We start from the raw sequence: 16,395 nt of genomic DNA, 5'->3' as shown, positions 1-16,395 counted from the left end.
CCTCGCCTTCCCAGGTGTGCAGGTGACCTCGCATCAGCCAGGCTCCGCCCTCCCCTGTCCCGCCGACCGAGAATGTGGGACAGCCGCTTCTCCCCTGCAGTGAGCTTCTTGTATTTCTATTGCATTTGTTGGGGTGACATTGTCAATAGGATTATATAGGTTTCAGGTGTATAAATCTATAACACGTCATATGTATATTGTTTCGTGTGTTCTCCACCCCAAGTCAAGGCTCCTTCCATCACCACTTATCCCCCGTTACCCTCTTCCACTTCCCCCTCCCCCTCTGGTAATCACCATACTGCTGTCTGTGTCTATGAGTTTTTTATTTATTTACTAGAGGCCTGGTGCATGAAATTTGTGCACTGGCGGGGGGGGGGGTCCTTCAGCCCAGCCTCTGCCCTCTCACAGTCCGGGATCCCTTGTTCCTTACCACCTGCCTGTTCGCTGCTCCTTACTACTCGGCTCACCACTGCACTCGCCAGCCATGAGCCCGGCTTCTGGATGAGTGTCTGCCCCCTGGTGGTCAGTGCACATCATAGTGACCTGTTGTTCTGGTCGTTCAGCTATAAAGGTCGCTTAGGCTTTTATTATATAGATTTTTTTTTTGGTTAATGTCTTCAGTATATTCACACAGCCCTGCAACACTTCTCCCCACTGACAGCTGTCAGTCTGTTCTCTGTATCTGTGAATCTGTTTCTATTTTGTTTGCCTGTTTTTATTATGTTCCACATGTGAGTGAAATCTCATGGTACTTGTCTTTCTGCCAGTGGCTTATTTCACGTTATCTTGATTCACCAAGCCCAAAGCCTTCCCTCGCTTCCAGGCATGGTGATTCTTTTGATGTCTGTAATAAAAGGCGGGGAGTGCACACTCTGGGAGCAATTTCAGGCCCTCGCTGCCGGCCACCCCATCCCAAGCAGAGAGCTCATGAAATGTAATCAAACGCCTGGGACCACGCAGTGCAGCAGCTTTCACTGTTTTTACAAAACAATCCCCTTTTCATCAGCCTGATTTCTATGAGCGCTTCAGGCCACCCATGGTTCATGCTTCATGGGGACAGTAAATTCTATGAGGCCTCGAGTAGCTGGAATTCTTCAGAGAAATGAGAACTTCCAGTTAAATAGATTTTCTGGGTGAATTGTCTAATTAAGGAAAAGATTTTTTCAATGCCAGTCTTTATTCAGGAAATAGTTCCTTATCTTCTCCTTTCCTCGTGCGTTAACTAGTTTGACGTATCCGACACGAAATGATTGTGGACTAAGGACCTTGTACTGCTCAAGATCACAGTTAAATATCTACAGGGTGTCCCCCAAAATGGAGACACACTTTAACAACTGATAACTCAATTGTGAAAGTGAAATTATTTTAATAAACACTGCCTTTTTAATTATTCAAAGAGTGTGCACACAGGTTTTGGAACTCCCTATATTTTCATTGCCCAGAATTCTTTTTTTTAAAATTTCTTTATTGATTAAGGTGTCACATATTTGTCCTCATCCCCCCATTCCCATCCCACACCCCTCCCCATGGATGCCCCCACCCCCCTGTTGTCCTTAACCATTGGTTAGGCTTGTATGCATGCACACAAGTCCTTTGGTTGATCTCTTTCCTCTACCCCCATCCTCCCCTACCCTCCCTCTGAGGCCCGACAGTCCGATCGATGCCTCCTTGTTTCTGGGTCTGTTCTTGTTCATCAGTCTAGTTGTTCATCATTTCCCCTAGATGAGTGAGATCATGTGTTACTAGAAATATACTTATAAGAACCGAATGTGAGACGAGCAATAATAGTTATGCTGACAGGCAAATGAATCAGTCTGTAGTGAGTTTCTTTTTGGACCAACAGTTCTTTTGAGACCCAATTTCAATGTCCACCAGTTCCTTATGTGTACATGTCAGCACTGACTTTTCAGTTCTGGATGGTGGACAAATGGTGGTAATGCAGGTCCGACTCCCTCTGGTTTGGTCTCGCCCGGACCCAGGGGCATGGCCTCACCCGGACTCAGGGGCGCGTGGCCTCACCCGGACCCGGGAACCAGCATCACCTGGGCCCTGGGGCACGTGACCTCACCCGGACCCAGGGGCACATGGCCTCCACCAGACCCAGGGGCGTGTGGCCTCACCCGGGCCCGGGACCCAGCCTCACCCGTATGCCAGGGCGCGTGGCCTCTCCCGGACCCAGGGGCGCGCGGCCTCACCCGGGCCTGGGACCCAGCCTCATCCGGACCCAGGGGCGTGTGGCCTCTCCCGGACCCAGGGGCGCGGCCTCACCCAGACCCAGGACCCAGCCTCACCCAGACCCAGGGGCGCGCGGCCTCACCCGGACCCGGGATCCAGCTTCACCCGGACCCAGGGGCGCGCGGCCTCACCCGGACCTGGGGGCGTGCGGCCTCACCCAGGACCCAGCCTCACCCAGACGCAGGGGCGCGTGGCCTCACCCGGACCCAGGGGCACGCGGCCTCACCCAGGCCCAGGACCCAGCCTCATTCAGACCCAGGGGCGCGTGGCCTCTCCCGGACCCAGGGGCGCATGGCCTCACCCAGACCTGGGATCCAGCCTCACCTGGACCCAGGGGTGCGCGGCCTCACCCGGACCCAGGGGCACGCGGCCTCACCCAGGCCCAGGACCCAGCCTCATTCAGACCCAGGGGCGCGTGGCCTCTCCCGGACCCAGGGGTGCATGGCCTCACCCGGACCTGGGATCCAGCTTCACCTGGACCCAGGGGTGCGTGGCCTCACCCAGTTCCAGGGGCACACGGCCTCCCCCGGACCCAGGGGCGTGCGGCCTCACCTGGACCCGGGGGCGTGCGGCCTCACCCAGGACCCAGCCTCACCCAGACGCAGGGGTGCGTGGCCTCTCCCGGACCCAGGGGCACGCGGCCTCACCCAGGCCCAGGACCCAGCCTCATTCAGACCCAGGGGCGCGTGGCCTCTCCCGGACCCAGGGGCGCATGGCCTCACCCGGACCTGGGATCCAGCCTCACCTGGACCCGGGGGCGTGCGGCCTCACCCGGGCCCCAGCCTCACCTGGACCCAGGGGTGCGCGGCCTCACCCGGACTCAGGGGTGCGCGGCCTCACCCAGACCCGGGACTCAGCCTCACCCTGACCCAGGTCCCTGCCTCTCCCGGACCCAGGGGTGCACGGCCTCACCCGGACCCGGGACCCAGCGGGGTTCGTCTTCTTGATCCCAATTCCTGTCGGTCAATTCCCTCTCAGCAATTCCTCCGGCCATTTTCTCAAAGCTCCGGGGCGGCTGCCACGGAACTCACTGGGCGACGGGCTTGGCGAAGCTCCGGTGCGCCCAGTGCGCAGCTGCGGGCTGGTCCGAGGTCGCTGCGACGGCACTCGGGTCTGCAGCAGTGGCCGGTGGCCGGGCGTGCGCACCTGGCTGCTTCCGGGGCGCAGAGATTCTTGAAGGACTCAGAGGTCAGCAAGTGCGGAGTCTCCCACCCCATGTCCCCCAGGGGCTCGTCTGTCCGAGCTCGTCAGTGAGCGGAGCCATCCCCTCAGCCGGAGACCACCGGGGGAACTGCGCCGAGCATGTTCCAGGCCGCCATTGTGTCGCCTGAGCCATAGATCTTAAAGTGTGTTCTTTGGCTCACCGGCATCAGCATCATCCCGCGTCCCCCTCTCTTTTATTCTAGTTGTAGAGCATCTGCTCAGCCAGCCCTCCGGTGGTTCTGGATGGTGTCTGCTCTGTTTTCCAGTTGTAGTTTCAAAATTGTTGTGGTAGGCAAGAATCAGGCGTCTGCCCTATACCACCATCTTGGTCCTCCCTCGTAGTTAAGTCTTCTGCCCAGAATTCTTGGTGTACTTGGAGGAAAGGGGTTGGGTCAAATCGATATCCTTTCCCCGAAGCTGTTTTCCTTGATGTGTATGTGTTAGTATCACTTTTCCGTGTTAGTAGCATGGAGAAAAATTATCCTAATACTTAATATATGAGGTAGCTGGCTGTGACTAATGAAGGCTTCATTTGATTTTTCTGGGAATCTGAAAATCTAATACAACTTCAGCTAACTCGCCCAGTAGGCATTCATGTTTCTCCCCTTCCCCTCTGTGTGTGTGTTAAATGCTAATTTATACCCTCAATATCTTTAAACTGATTCAAAGACGATGACGTGAAATTGCATCCACGTGTTCCCAGGGAGGTTACAATAAAGCTCAGAGACATACCCAGCAAGAGGGAGCGAATTGTCCCGGAACCAGAGGAGAAGTTTCTCTCATTGGATGCAACTTTGTTTCCAGTTCTGGGAAATGGAGGCCCGAGGGAAGCAGGCTGAGGGCTCAGTGCGGGCCCGGAGGCCGGAGGAGCGCTCGCCTGGAGCGGGAGCTGAATCTGAGTGAGAGGACTCGCTGCCTGGCTCTGAGCAGGTCACGGGACCACCTTGCTGAGTTTCACGTCCTCCCTGCAAACGCCAGGTGGGCTGGTTGACCGCCAAGATTTCCTCCATCTTTAACATCATGGGATCCAGAAGCCTCGTGAATATTTAGATCAGGAAAAACCTTCAGCAAACCAATTAGTGCTCTATTAACACGCTTGTCGTCCAAAGAAGAACGGCCGGCCACGAAGGGGAAACAACATTCCAGTGAACCCAGGATGCTGCTCCCGAGGAGAAAATAGGGTCTATGTCCACGAAAACCCCAAATGTCATACTATCCCGGTGTCTGTGCCGGACACCGACTTTCCTGTTCCTGAGGACACATCTTGGCAGCAGTGACTACTGTCTACCACGCTTCCTTTGTTTTCTGCTTCTTTGAAAAAAATATGTTTTTTATTGGTTTCAGAGAGGAAGGGAGAGGGAGAGAGATAGAAACATCAATGATGAGAGAGAATCACTGATCGGCTGCCTCCTGCACGCCCCCCACTGGGACCAAGCCCGCAACCCAGGTATGTGCCCTGACCGGGAATTGAACCGTGACCTCCTGGGTCATGGGTTGACACTCAACCACTGAGCCATGCCAGCTGGGCCTCTTTTTCTCTTAATTAGCTCATTTCCTGACCAAGTATAATTTTCTTTTAAAACTTTTTATTTATCGATTTTAGAGAGAGAGAGAGAGAGTGAGAGAGAGAGAGAGAGACATGGACTTGTTGTTCCACTTATTTATGCATTCACTGGATGATTCTTGTATGTGTCCTGACCAAGGATCGAACCTGCAACCTTGGCGTATCGATACGATGCTCTAGTCAACTGAGCTACCCAGCCAGGGCTCAAGCACCGTTTTGCTACCATTTCCGTGGTAAATAAGAATACAAGGTCCTGTTATACATGACATGACTTTTAATTTAAAGGGTGAAACAGAACGGTTTGGACGGCCAGGGTAGTGACGCTCACTTTCTGTGGTTCAGAGGTCACCACAGGAAGCTCTGTGTCCTAAAGCAAACGGGGAAGCTGCTCCGGGCCATTACCCTCAGGGAGGGCACAGAGGCGGCTCCCGGGATGGGAGCAGCGGGCACAGACACTACGTCCCCCGGGCGCGGGAGCCCTGTCTCTAGATCTTACAACCTGGTGAGGGAGCAAAACTCCGACCGGAGGTCACTGTGCCCTTGGCCCGTGCTCTGTTTCTGTCACTGTCACCTCCAGTCCCTTGGTGGGGACTGGTAGAACCCCCAAGGTAGAACCTCCAGCAGCGGGGAACACGCCCGCCTGGTTCAGGGCTTCGTGCCGGGTCGCCGCCACCACGTGGCACCCGATGTTCAGCCGCTTTCCGTCTCCCTCGCCCTGGGCGCCTGGCACAGCAGCCCACCTCCGAGGCGTGCACCTGGACGAGGAGAACTGGGGGTGCACCTGTGGCTGTGACTCCCCAGGGCGTGTCTCCGTCGCTGGCGCTTCCTGGGGGTCTCGGAGGCTAAGCCCTGGGCCGGGGAAGCGCAGGCAGGCAGATGCCATGCCCACCTCTGGGGCCCTGCTGCCCAGCTGTCCCGGGCAGTGGGCTGGGCGGACTGGCTGCGTGGCCGTCGGGCGGCCGCTGCACGGATTCCCCGGGAGAGGCGCCCCGAGCCCCGTGCTGCAGACGCTTCCCGTCCGTGTGCTTCTGTCTCGGGACGCTGAGGAGCTTCAGAAGCGCGCTCGGTGGACAAGCCCCCGCGGCGTTTGCAGCAGCCCCTGCCCCGGTGGGAATTCTGAGTCTTCACGGGAGTAAAGTTGCTACAGAGCAATTACAGGGGGAGGTGGACCAGCACCCAGGGGCACACAGGAGGGAGCACTGGGTTTCTGGGAGACAAGCGCGGCACGGACCACCCGCAGAGTGGCTGCCTCCGACGTGGCGCCGGCTCTGACAGCGAGGAGCCGCCCTCGCGACAGAACACGTGGAAAAGTAAAAAGCCACGGCCCACCGACCGCACGACAACATAGGACCAGGAAAGGCACTTGCTGCGTTGACGGCTTCCTGTGCGCATGTGCGCGTGTGTGTTGGTGGGTAAGGTATAAAAACCGGTGTTTAATAAAACTAAGGTCCAGCCCTGCAGTTTCCATCAGAAACGCTTTCCCACACCTGAGCCCCCCTTTCAGGAAACAGACCTGAGTTGATTTAACTGCACCCTGTTGTTTCTATTACCACAACAATGCTACTCTGTGCATCTTTGAACATATATTTCTATTGATTTCAGAGAGGAAGGAAGCAAGAGATAGAAGCATCAATGGTGAGAGAGAATCATCGATCAGCCGCCCCACTGGGGACCGAGCCCGCAACCTGGGCAAGTGCCTTGACAGGACTCGAACTGTGACCTCCTGGTTCATAGGTCGATGCTCAACCACTGAGCCAGGCCGGCCGGGCACCCTGCTCATCTTTTTATACCGAGGTTAACGCCAAGATTCATTGCTTGCCAAACGCCATCTTCTGACTCCAAGGAAGTGAGTGAATTTCCAGATCTTTCCTAAAGGACGAACAAATCCGTTCTCCTTGGCCCCTGCGGAAGTTCATGGGCGTTTCCGAATGTGGTCCAGCAGGGCAGAGATGCCACCAGTGACCAGCGTTCCTTGTTGGATCACCTGTCACACCAGGTGTCCAAGGTGTCCTGGGTTCGGCCTGAGGGTTTATTGAAGCCAAAACGCCCTTCCCAGACGATGCCGCGCATCCCGTTCCAATGCCTTGTCTGCGATGTTCGGGGTGGAGGCCTCAGAACTGCCCTTCTCCCCGGTGACGAGACAAACAGCCACCACCTCCTCTCCACGCCGGGGCTACTGTTCCCCACTGAGCTGCTATTTCCCCTGGCTCCTGGCCTCCAGAGCCCGCGGCGGGTCCTCGGCGCCTCCAGGGGGGCCGGGAACAGACGAGCGGCTGGGTCAGAAGTCGCACTCCTGGCCCGTGTCCCTGAGACGTCACTGCGGCCGGGCCTGGCTCCCGCTGGCCCTGGACCGGAAGCACGCAGACGTGATTGCGGCTCCGTCCGCTCCCCTCAGTGGCCTTTCCTTTTCTGTGACTCACACCAAACAATGAAAGGTCAGCGGACCAAGAATTAAGCCAGGCAATTCACGAGAGAGATGTCCTGGGTATCAGTTCACGGAAAGAATAGATATCCTATTAAATGCATGTTAATCAAACCAACCATGCGATAGAATTAAATTTATGCTGACTTAAATAACTATGCAATGAATTCTATTAGCAAACATTTTTAGCCATAGAATTACAAATATACTTTTTTAGCTGGTAAAGCCCAGTGCTGGCGAGTGAGCAGTAAGAATGAGAGAGTAAGGACGCGGAAAACAATTTGTACGTACGTGTCAAGAACCGTGAGCCACTGTTCATACTTTTGACTCCGGAGCATTTTAGTAAGGTCAAAGGGGCTCTGCCTCACCAGGTGTATGTAGAGCATTATAAAGGTCTGGGTGTCCAACAGGAAAATGCTGAGCTACATTTTTGAAAATCCAATCCGTGAAATATTATGTGACTATTAAAAGTTTGTATCAACTGCCAACAATATATATATACACACATATACGTATATATGTACATGTAGAAGGATGTGCCCAATAAGAATTTGATGGCATAAAATGCTAATGATACCATTGTAGTAGAAAGGTTGGGATATGAAACTGATTGTTAAAACTATAAAGAGGGCCTCCTAGGATATTAACAGCGACAGTCTACACGTACTGGGGATGTCGGTACTATTGTAGAGGTTCCTTCTCTGTTTTCCGTGTTTTCACTTCGCGCGTTCGGTGTGACTGTTACAATGGGAACGTCAGGGAAAAACTAGAACACGTAAGCGCCTACAGTGAGCCTGGCGCCTGGAGTGGGGGTTGGGGAGGAAGCACTGACTGGGCCATGCCCTGCCGGGTGAGAGGCCACGCGGCCCGGGAAGGCCCTGGACACAGGGTGCAGCCCACAGGACGGGGCCCAGGGCCGCGGGGTCCCGGCTGTGGTTCTGACCCGCGTCTCAGGACCGTCCTGGGTGCTCTGCTCCCACACTGCGCCCTCCCTGTGCCGGTCGTCTGGGCACTCTCGCCTCTGTCTGAAAGCGGGTCCCTGGGTCAGTGGGTGATTATTACTCAAAGCATAACCAACCGTCCGCAGACAAGGAGAAGACACAGCGACCCCAGCGCTGGGCATCCCATGCTCCTCAGCAGTGAAGGGACCCCCCAGCCTTCGACTCCCTCATCTTCCCAGCCCTCCGTCTTCCCAGGCAGCCCCCAAGGCAGCCCCCCGTCTTCCCAGCCCTCCTGAGGGAGGAAGCCTGTGGGGCGGTGGGGCCGTCCTCCCAGGGCTGGGCTGAAGGGAGCTGTGTGGGCAGCCTCGCCCTCACCTGTGCTGGGGGCCCAGCCAGCTGTGGACGCCCGGTCTGACCCTGGCCCTCAGCACAGCCCCGGCTGGGGCAGGGGACGCACGGCAGCCCTTCTGGCGGTGTGCCGAGGCTTTGGGTCACAGGCCTGTGCAGCTTTGGGCTCAGGCAGCCTGGACCTGGCACCACCTCGAGGAGCCACGGGGCGTCCTGAGACCTGCGTCCTCGTCCACCAGGGGGCGCGTGTAGGCTGGGCAAAACACTGGCCTTGAAGAGCCAGGACATGCCTTCCACACCCACGTCCCCTTTCGCCCCTAGAGATGGAAACCGGAGCCTTCGGCACCACTAACTCCAACACCCGCGCCGTGTGACTTGTGGCAAGAAGGTCCCTTTTCCTCTGCAGTCCCGGGGGGGGCGGGGAGGGGGGGCCTGCTGGCCTGCAGGGCTCAGGCTGCCCAGGCCCCTCCCACCGCAGCATCTCCCTGTGTCAGCCTAGCTCTGGGCCAGAGTTGCCCGCTCAGCCCCCACCCCAGTCCCGCCCCCTCCCTCCTCCGCAGCTGCAGGTCCCCTCTGATGGCACAGCCAAGGTTCTTTTGTTAAACAAGGGCAATAAGGCCTTACAAACGCTGGTTATACCCTCCTGTAGCCCCGGGGGCCGCTCTGACCCCCGGGTCGGAGGAAAGCGAGGCCCCTGAATTGGGGTTGGGGATGATATACTGACGGGCATTTTATCACAGCCCCCAGTTCAGGTGCCACAACGTGCCCGGACGCTCGGGACTGTCGGCCGAGGTCTGGCTCTGACGCCCGCCCAGCACCTCAGTGACCGTGTGGCTGCAGCCTCAGGGCTTTAAGTCACAAACAACCCGGGGCCCCTGTCACTGATCATCCAAACGGGGACCCAGGCAGCGTACAGAGAGGTGCTATTTGTAATTTCCCAGGACGACAGGTGCAAACCCCGCAGCCCAGGGCTGGCGATGCCGGGTGTGTGGTCACCGGTCGTCTTTCCTCCCCTTGACCTGCTTTAGCGTAAGTCCTCCCTGCCACCGTGGGGGGTCTGGGGGCCTGGGCCCCGTGTCCAGTCGCAGGCCAGGAGCCACGTGGGCAGGAGCTGCCTCCCATCCAGCTCACCCCCCGGCTCAGAGCACACACCTGCTCCGTCGGCCACATCTGCCCAACCGTGCGGATTAACGGGCGTGCCCTGCCTGGAGCACCTGGGTTGTGGCCAGCCACCGGGGCCTGCCCCTCCCAGTGCCTCCTCAGGCAGGTCACACAGGAGCGAAGGGCCCTCACTCAGGCCCAGGCCAGCGCCCTCCCGAAGCCTGGCAGGTGCCCCCCACTCAGTGCCCTGCTGCCCACAGCGGCCTGAGGTCCCCTGCCTCCTCTCCTCTGCCGCCTGTCTGGTCAGTGGAAACCCCGAAGACAGGTGGGCGGGAACATCAGCTGTTCTTTCTCACAGTCTGGAGGCAGGAAGTCCGGGCCCAGGTGCCAGCAGGTGGGTGTGGTGAGGCCACATCTGGGCTCACAGTGAACCGCCTGTCTAGTGTCTGCTCTTGAAAGGGCACTAATTCCATTCACGAGGGCCACACCCTCCTGACCTAATCACCCACAGGCCCGCCTCCAGCGCCAGCACAGTGGGGTTAGGACTCGCCACGTGACTTTGGGGGACACACACAGCCCACAGTGAGGCTTCTGTCCTGCTCTGCAGAGCCCCCCACATCTCGCGCGGTGGCCTTGTCTCATTCTCTCTCATTCACGAAGCACCGAGTCCCGCTGTGTGATTCAGTAAGCTTATTGAATCTCTGCACTGTAGCCAGCACTTGGCTCATTTCCTTTGTCTTAAAAAGCAGGAGATAAAACTTTAGTTTCTAAAACTCTGTAATAACTGCTTAGATTATGCCATACACCCATGTCCTGTCCAAGAATGAACCCCCCGAGGCCATGGTAACGTTCCCCTTTGTCTTTGTCTCGTACGGACACTGGCACAGCGCTGTGCTGCCAGTGCGATGCGTCTGAGCTCTTGGCTCCCGACTGGTGCCCTCACAGCCTTTCAGCTCCCACCCGCTACCCTGCCCTGCGGAGCCCGAGCAGCAGGCCCCCTGGCCCCGTGGACCGCCCGGGCCTGCGCAGCCCTCGCCTGAGCCTCCTGGGAGGGATGCCGCCCACTCAGACTGCAGCCCCCATGCAGGGAGCCCAGGGAAGCAAGCTGAGCCCCCCAAAGTCCCCGTGCCTCCACTCATTTCCAACCATTTCACCCCATCTCTCCTCAAATGTCGCTGCTGACCATGGACCCAGAGGGTGTAACTTTCTGAAATGTTGTCCAATGTGGCAGATCTCTGTGGTGTTTATAAGCATACTAGCAGCCCTGCACACGAATCTGTGCGCCAGTAGGTCGCTGCCGCCCTCCTGTAGCTCCCCCCCCATAGCTTGCTGCCCTGCCCCCTCCTGTAGCTCTCTGCCCACTGCCCCACCCTCCTGTAGCTCCCCGCCCATAGCTTGCTGCTCTGCCCCCTCCTGTAGCTCTCCGCCCACTGCCCCACCCTCCTGTAGGTCCCCCCCATAGCTTGCTGCCCTGCCCCCTCCTGTAGCTCTCTGCCACCTGCTTGTAGTTCGCTGCCCCACCCTCTTGCAGATCCGGGATCTGGTCATTAGGCCTCAGGGCATAATGGATAATTAGCATACTCCTCTTTTATTATATAGGATTAGGAGCAGGTAGGAATAGGTGACTTAATGGACTCACAAGGGGAGGTTAGGTGAGTGGACAGGGATCACGTGTGTGCATGCGTGTACTTGGGGAAAGGGTGGAGATGTGTTAACTCGCAGATGAGGCCTAAGGACTGGGAGGCAAGGGAGGTGCCCCAGTGCCCTCCAGCGTCATCCTTGAGAGTGGAGATTGTGCCTATACGTCCCCAACTCCACATCTTTTACACACATGCAAACATGGGCCTTCATGCCTGTATATGCACACATATACGCACTACAGTGACATCTGGGAGGGTGTTTTAGAAAAGTCCCTCTGTTTTTCTGCTCAGGTTTATCCAGAACCTTCCAGAACCTTCTACACTCATAAGGAGGCAGAGGACTGTGACATGACCCATGACAGGGCGCTCTGTGCCTGGGGCTGGGGAGAGGGGTGCCACGAGGTGCCCACTTATCTGATGTCACAGGTCGGGTCTTGGCACCTACAGACAGACTTCTCTGAGGGACAGTGTGGCGCTGTCTGGTTCACAGGAGGCCGGAGGCCGTGAGCCCCGCAGCCGGGCCGCCCCACCTGGACTCGGGCTGGGCGGAGCGAGGACGCCCTGGGGCTCAGCAGGCGCAGGTGCGGGACTACTTCGTATGCAGCCCGCCGTCTGCTGCGCGCTCCGCACAAGGCTCAGGGAACCAGTGCTCTCAGTTTCAGCAAAGTGAGCACGCGTATTAATGAGGCAAAATCTCAAAGGTCTTATAATGTCAAGAGGCGTCCGCTCGGAATGTCACTGCGTGCCAGGAGGCGTGACCTGGGGGAGACTTAGGAGAGCTGATTGGGGGGGCTTCCTCTCACCGGGCACCTCGCTCTCCCTGGGGACCAGCTGCTGTCCCAGTGACGACAGCTGCACAGACTCGCATGAAACTCAGAAGCGATTGCCTCTCAGAGACTCAGGAGTCTAATCACCAGCCTTTAATCCATAAAAGACCTCCTGAGAGACAGGATGCAGCCATCAGTAGAAAAACAAAGAGGAGAGAGAGCAGTTCTTTTTTAAAAATGTATTTTTTCATTTTAATATGTTTTTATTGATTTTGAGAGAAAGAAACATTGATCAGTTGCCTTCCATATGAACCCTGACCAGGGATCAAACCCACAGCCGGGGCCTGAGGGAGCCACGCCCGTGACCTTCCCGGCACGGGATGACGCTGATCCGCGGAGCCGGTCGTGAGGGAACGGCCCGCCCGAAGAAGTGAGGAAAGGGCGCTGAGTTAATGAGCTTCCAACGCCCTGAACCCTGAATTCTCCAGGCAAGTGCACCTCGACGTAGAATCTGCAGCTCCCCCTGAAATCACAGGCATCGTAAGCGGAAAGCCCAAGTCCTCAAAGCCCGAAGGCCCTACGTGTCCCGGCTGACGTGGCTCGGGGCTGAGCGAGGTCCCGTGCACCGAGAGGTCACAGACTGGACTCCCGGTCAGGGCACAGGCCAGGGTTGGGGGCGTGGCACCCAGTAGGGGCTGTGCAGGAGGCAGCCGATGGATGTTTATCTCTCTCTCTAAAATAAATAAAAACATATTTGAAAAATAGAAATGAATGACCCCATGCATCTAGCTGCTTTTCACCCCGGCCTGGTGCTAAATGACTTCCCCTCCACGCACTGAACATGTTTTCTGCACAGGAGGACAAAACTCCAGAGAAAAAGGCTGCGGCCGGACGAGGGAGGGACATCACGGGGATCCCAAACCTGGACTATGACAACAGCCATTATTTGCTGACTGCCGACTACGTGCCTTGCACAGTCACCGCGATGTGATTTACTTGTGTTTCCTCAGATTCTCCCAAGAACCATTCAAACTAGGTCTCCTGGCCACCCTCCTGTCAGGGACGAGGACGCTGACCCTGAAGTTCCAAGGTCAGAAGAGCTAATAGGATGTCTGGCTCCAAAGTCTGTTTTCCACTCTGTCATTTTCTCACCATTGGAGCCAAAGCTATTACATCTTGGCCCAGACTCAGCTGTTCTTAGATTTCTCCTCCCGCATCAGTGGCCACGCAGGGAACCAACATTTATGGCATCAAGGAAGGCAGGCTGCCTAGGGGCTGTTCCAGGAGCCTTCCCAGCACCCCTGAGGCCTTTCTACCCTCTTACAGAGCAGACACCGAGGTCAGGGGTCACCAACGTGCACAGTCCTGGGAGGGGCGGGCCGTTCTCCTGCTGGGGTGCTTCTTCCCACGGCCAGTGCTTCCCAAGGTGGTCACCCAGCAGCTGCCGCCGCTGTAATGAACCTGGTCCCCAATAGCAGGGAAGGAGCAACGGGGGATAGATGCATGCCCAGCGAGGGTGCTTGCTGTCAATCACACCTGGGAAACAGGTCATTGGCCAGAATGGGTGTGGCCACTGCAAGGGCGAGAAATTTGGGATATTTGATGCCCTAGAGAAAGGAGTCCACTCTTGTGCTTTCGGCCCCTTGATGCTCGGGCGAGCTCTCCTGAGTTACCCTCATGGCCCACGCCCTGGGGACCCCACACGCAATGACTGATGGGCTGCAGCCAGCCTGATGCTGAGCTGGGCCCGGCTCCAACGTGGAGGGCAACTGTGGACACTGGCTTTGCGTCTAGCTCCTCTGAACCCAGCTGCACGGCTTCTAGGACTGGACCCAGGGAAATGGGACTTGAGAAACGCAGTGTAATTCCACAGAAATAAGGCTTTCTGCCATATCTCATCCTCCCGTGGGGGCCTCCGAAATGCTTATTCCAGCGGCACCCCAAGGCCCCCACTCCCACTAGCAAGAGGGAAAGAGCACCCGCACTTTTCTCTGATAACACCACCGCCTGCAGGGTTTGCTGCAGGATGGAAGTATCCCTGCTGCTTTTATTTACTTTATTTTTTTAAAAAACGTTTCCCTTTTAATGTAAACACGTGCCATTCACAAATTTTCCATTACGAGTATAAAAGGAACTCCATGGTCTCAGCAGGGGACGGGTGGTAGGCACAGAGTGAGCAAAACCTGAGCAAGACGTCTTAGTAATCCCGCCCAGGTCTGCAGCCATCAGGGCCCGAGGCGTAAACCCTCCTCGCCAGGAAGGCGATGAGCAGGGGTTAGCAGCAGGCAAAGCCTTCTCCCGACCTGTAAGCCATCGTTGGAGAGAGAGGATATGACGGTCTAAATTACATTCCAAAGGAAACCACAGATACATTATTGGAACTTAGTGAGTTTAAGCAAGGCTGTTGGATATCAAAATCAATATAAAAAGTCATCTGCACCCTGGGTGGTTTGGCTCAGTGGATAGAACGTTGGCCTGAGGACTGAAGGGTCCCTGGTTTGATTCCGGCCAAGGGCACATGCCGGGTTGTGGGCTCGATCCCCAGTAGGGGGCATGCAGGAGGTAGCCAATCAATGATTCTCTCTTGTCATTGATGTTTCTATCTCTCCCTCTCCCTTCCTCTCTGAAATCAATAAAAGCATATTTTTAAAAAGTCATCTGCAATTCTGTGCCAGCAAATATAGAGTAAAAAATTATATTAAAAAACACAGATAAAATAGCCCCCAAATTATCCAATACCTAGGAATAAATTTAGACCAAATATTTGCAAGAAATTTATAAAACTTTAGTGAAAGACATGTTTTGAAAAAGTAAATAAATGTGCAACTATGATATGTATTGGAAACGTCAATGACTGAAGTTTATAAATTCTCCCTGAACTGATATATACATTTAATGCAATTACAACCAAGTCCCCAAAAGTGCCTTTAAAACGACTGACCCAACTTGTTTTAAACTCTGTGTGTTTATGTACATGTGTGTATGTGCACATACAAACACATGTGTGCAAAGTGCCGAAGGCAGCAAGACAGCCCTATGCACACGTCGAGGGAGAGCGTCCCGATGCACACGTCCAGTACAAGAGACGCCTGTCTGTTGTGAATGCCTGTTCCGCCCACCATAACGCTATCGTGACTGAGAATGTGTTTCTGTTCCAGAGTCAGACCTAGAGCAGTGGAGCATAGCCAGGGTCTGAAACCAAACCGGACACCGAGGAGCGGGTGAGGCAGCGCTGAGGATCGACCGGGAAAAGGGGGCTCCCTCCACGCAGGGCTGGGACAACTGCTGTTCCCATGAAAAGTAATTGTGAGGGCGCCTCACGCCTTCCCCATGGTCGGTTCAGGGCTTCAGGGTATACTTGTGAAAGATAAATCACAAAAACGTTAGAAGGGAGTGTAAGACAGTATCTTTATGTCATCAGGGCAGGAAGGAAGTTTTTAAAAAGTCATGCAAAATGCAAATAAATTTGATTTCATGGAAAATACCTTTTCCTACGAAAGTATATCAAAATGAGAGTGAAAAGACAAGCTATAAAAGGAAAAATATTGGCAATAATGAAATGGACAAATAATTAGAATACCAATATGAAGAAATGATGCCTGCCAAAAAGAAAGAGACAAACAACCCTAAGGAAGAGCAGGTGAGAGGCGTGCACAGCCTTACAGAGGAGGTAACAGGAAGGTAAATGCACTGATGAAAGGCATTAACCCCTCAGTCATCACATGTATGCAGATTAAAGCCGGCACCTGTGCGCCAGGAGGTGTGAGCACAAGTGTTCTGTAAGTGAACTTAAACAGTAACCAGGGCCCTGGCTGGTGTTTCTCAGTGGTTAGAGCATCAGCCCTGGCACAGAGGGTCTCTGGCTCTATTTCCGCAGAGCATGTACCTGGGTTACAGAATTGATCCCCCACCCTGGTTGGGGTATGTCTGGGAGGCAACCAATCCCTGTGTCTCTCTCACATCAATGTGTCTCTCTCCCTCTTCCCCTGCCTTCCACTCTCTAAAATCAATGAAAAAAATATCATCGGGTACAGATTAACATAAAAATAAAAATAATAAGGTTAGGATGTTACAAAATTATTATATACTAGAGGCCCAGTGCACAAAATTCGTGCATTGGGGGGGGGGTCCCTCAGCCTGGCCTGCACCCTCTCCAATATGGGACCTGGGACCC

At 55.4% G+C, this 16,395-nt stretch overlaps 1 protein-coding gene across 1 annotated transcript in view; it reads right to left on the bottom strand.

Annotated features, from left to right (window-relative positions):
* The window catches only part of DPP6 (dipeptidyl peptidase like 6), a 490,977-nt gene that overhangs the window by 86,590 nt on the left and 387,992 nt on the right, over positions 1-16,395 (bottom strand). The window lies entirely within an intron of this gene.

Source organism: Eptesicus fuscus, chromosome 14, assembly GCF_027574615.1.
Source record: "Eptesicus fuscus isolate TK198812 chromosome 14, DD_ASM_mEF_20220401, whole genome shotgun sequence".
NCBI classification, from domain to species: domain Eukaryota; kingdom Metazoa; phylum Chordata; class Mammalia; order Chiroptera; family Vespertilionidae; genus Eptesicus; species Eptesicus fuscus.
This window is presented reverse-complemented; position numbering and strand designations above follow the sequence as displayed.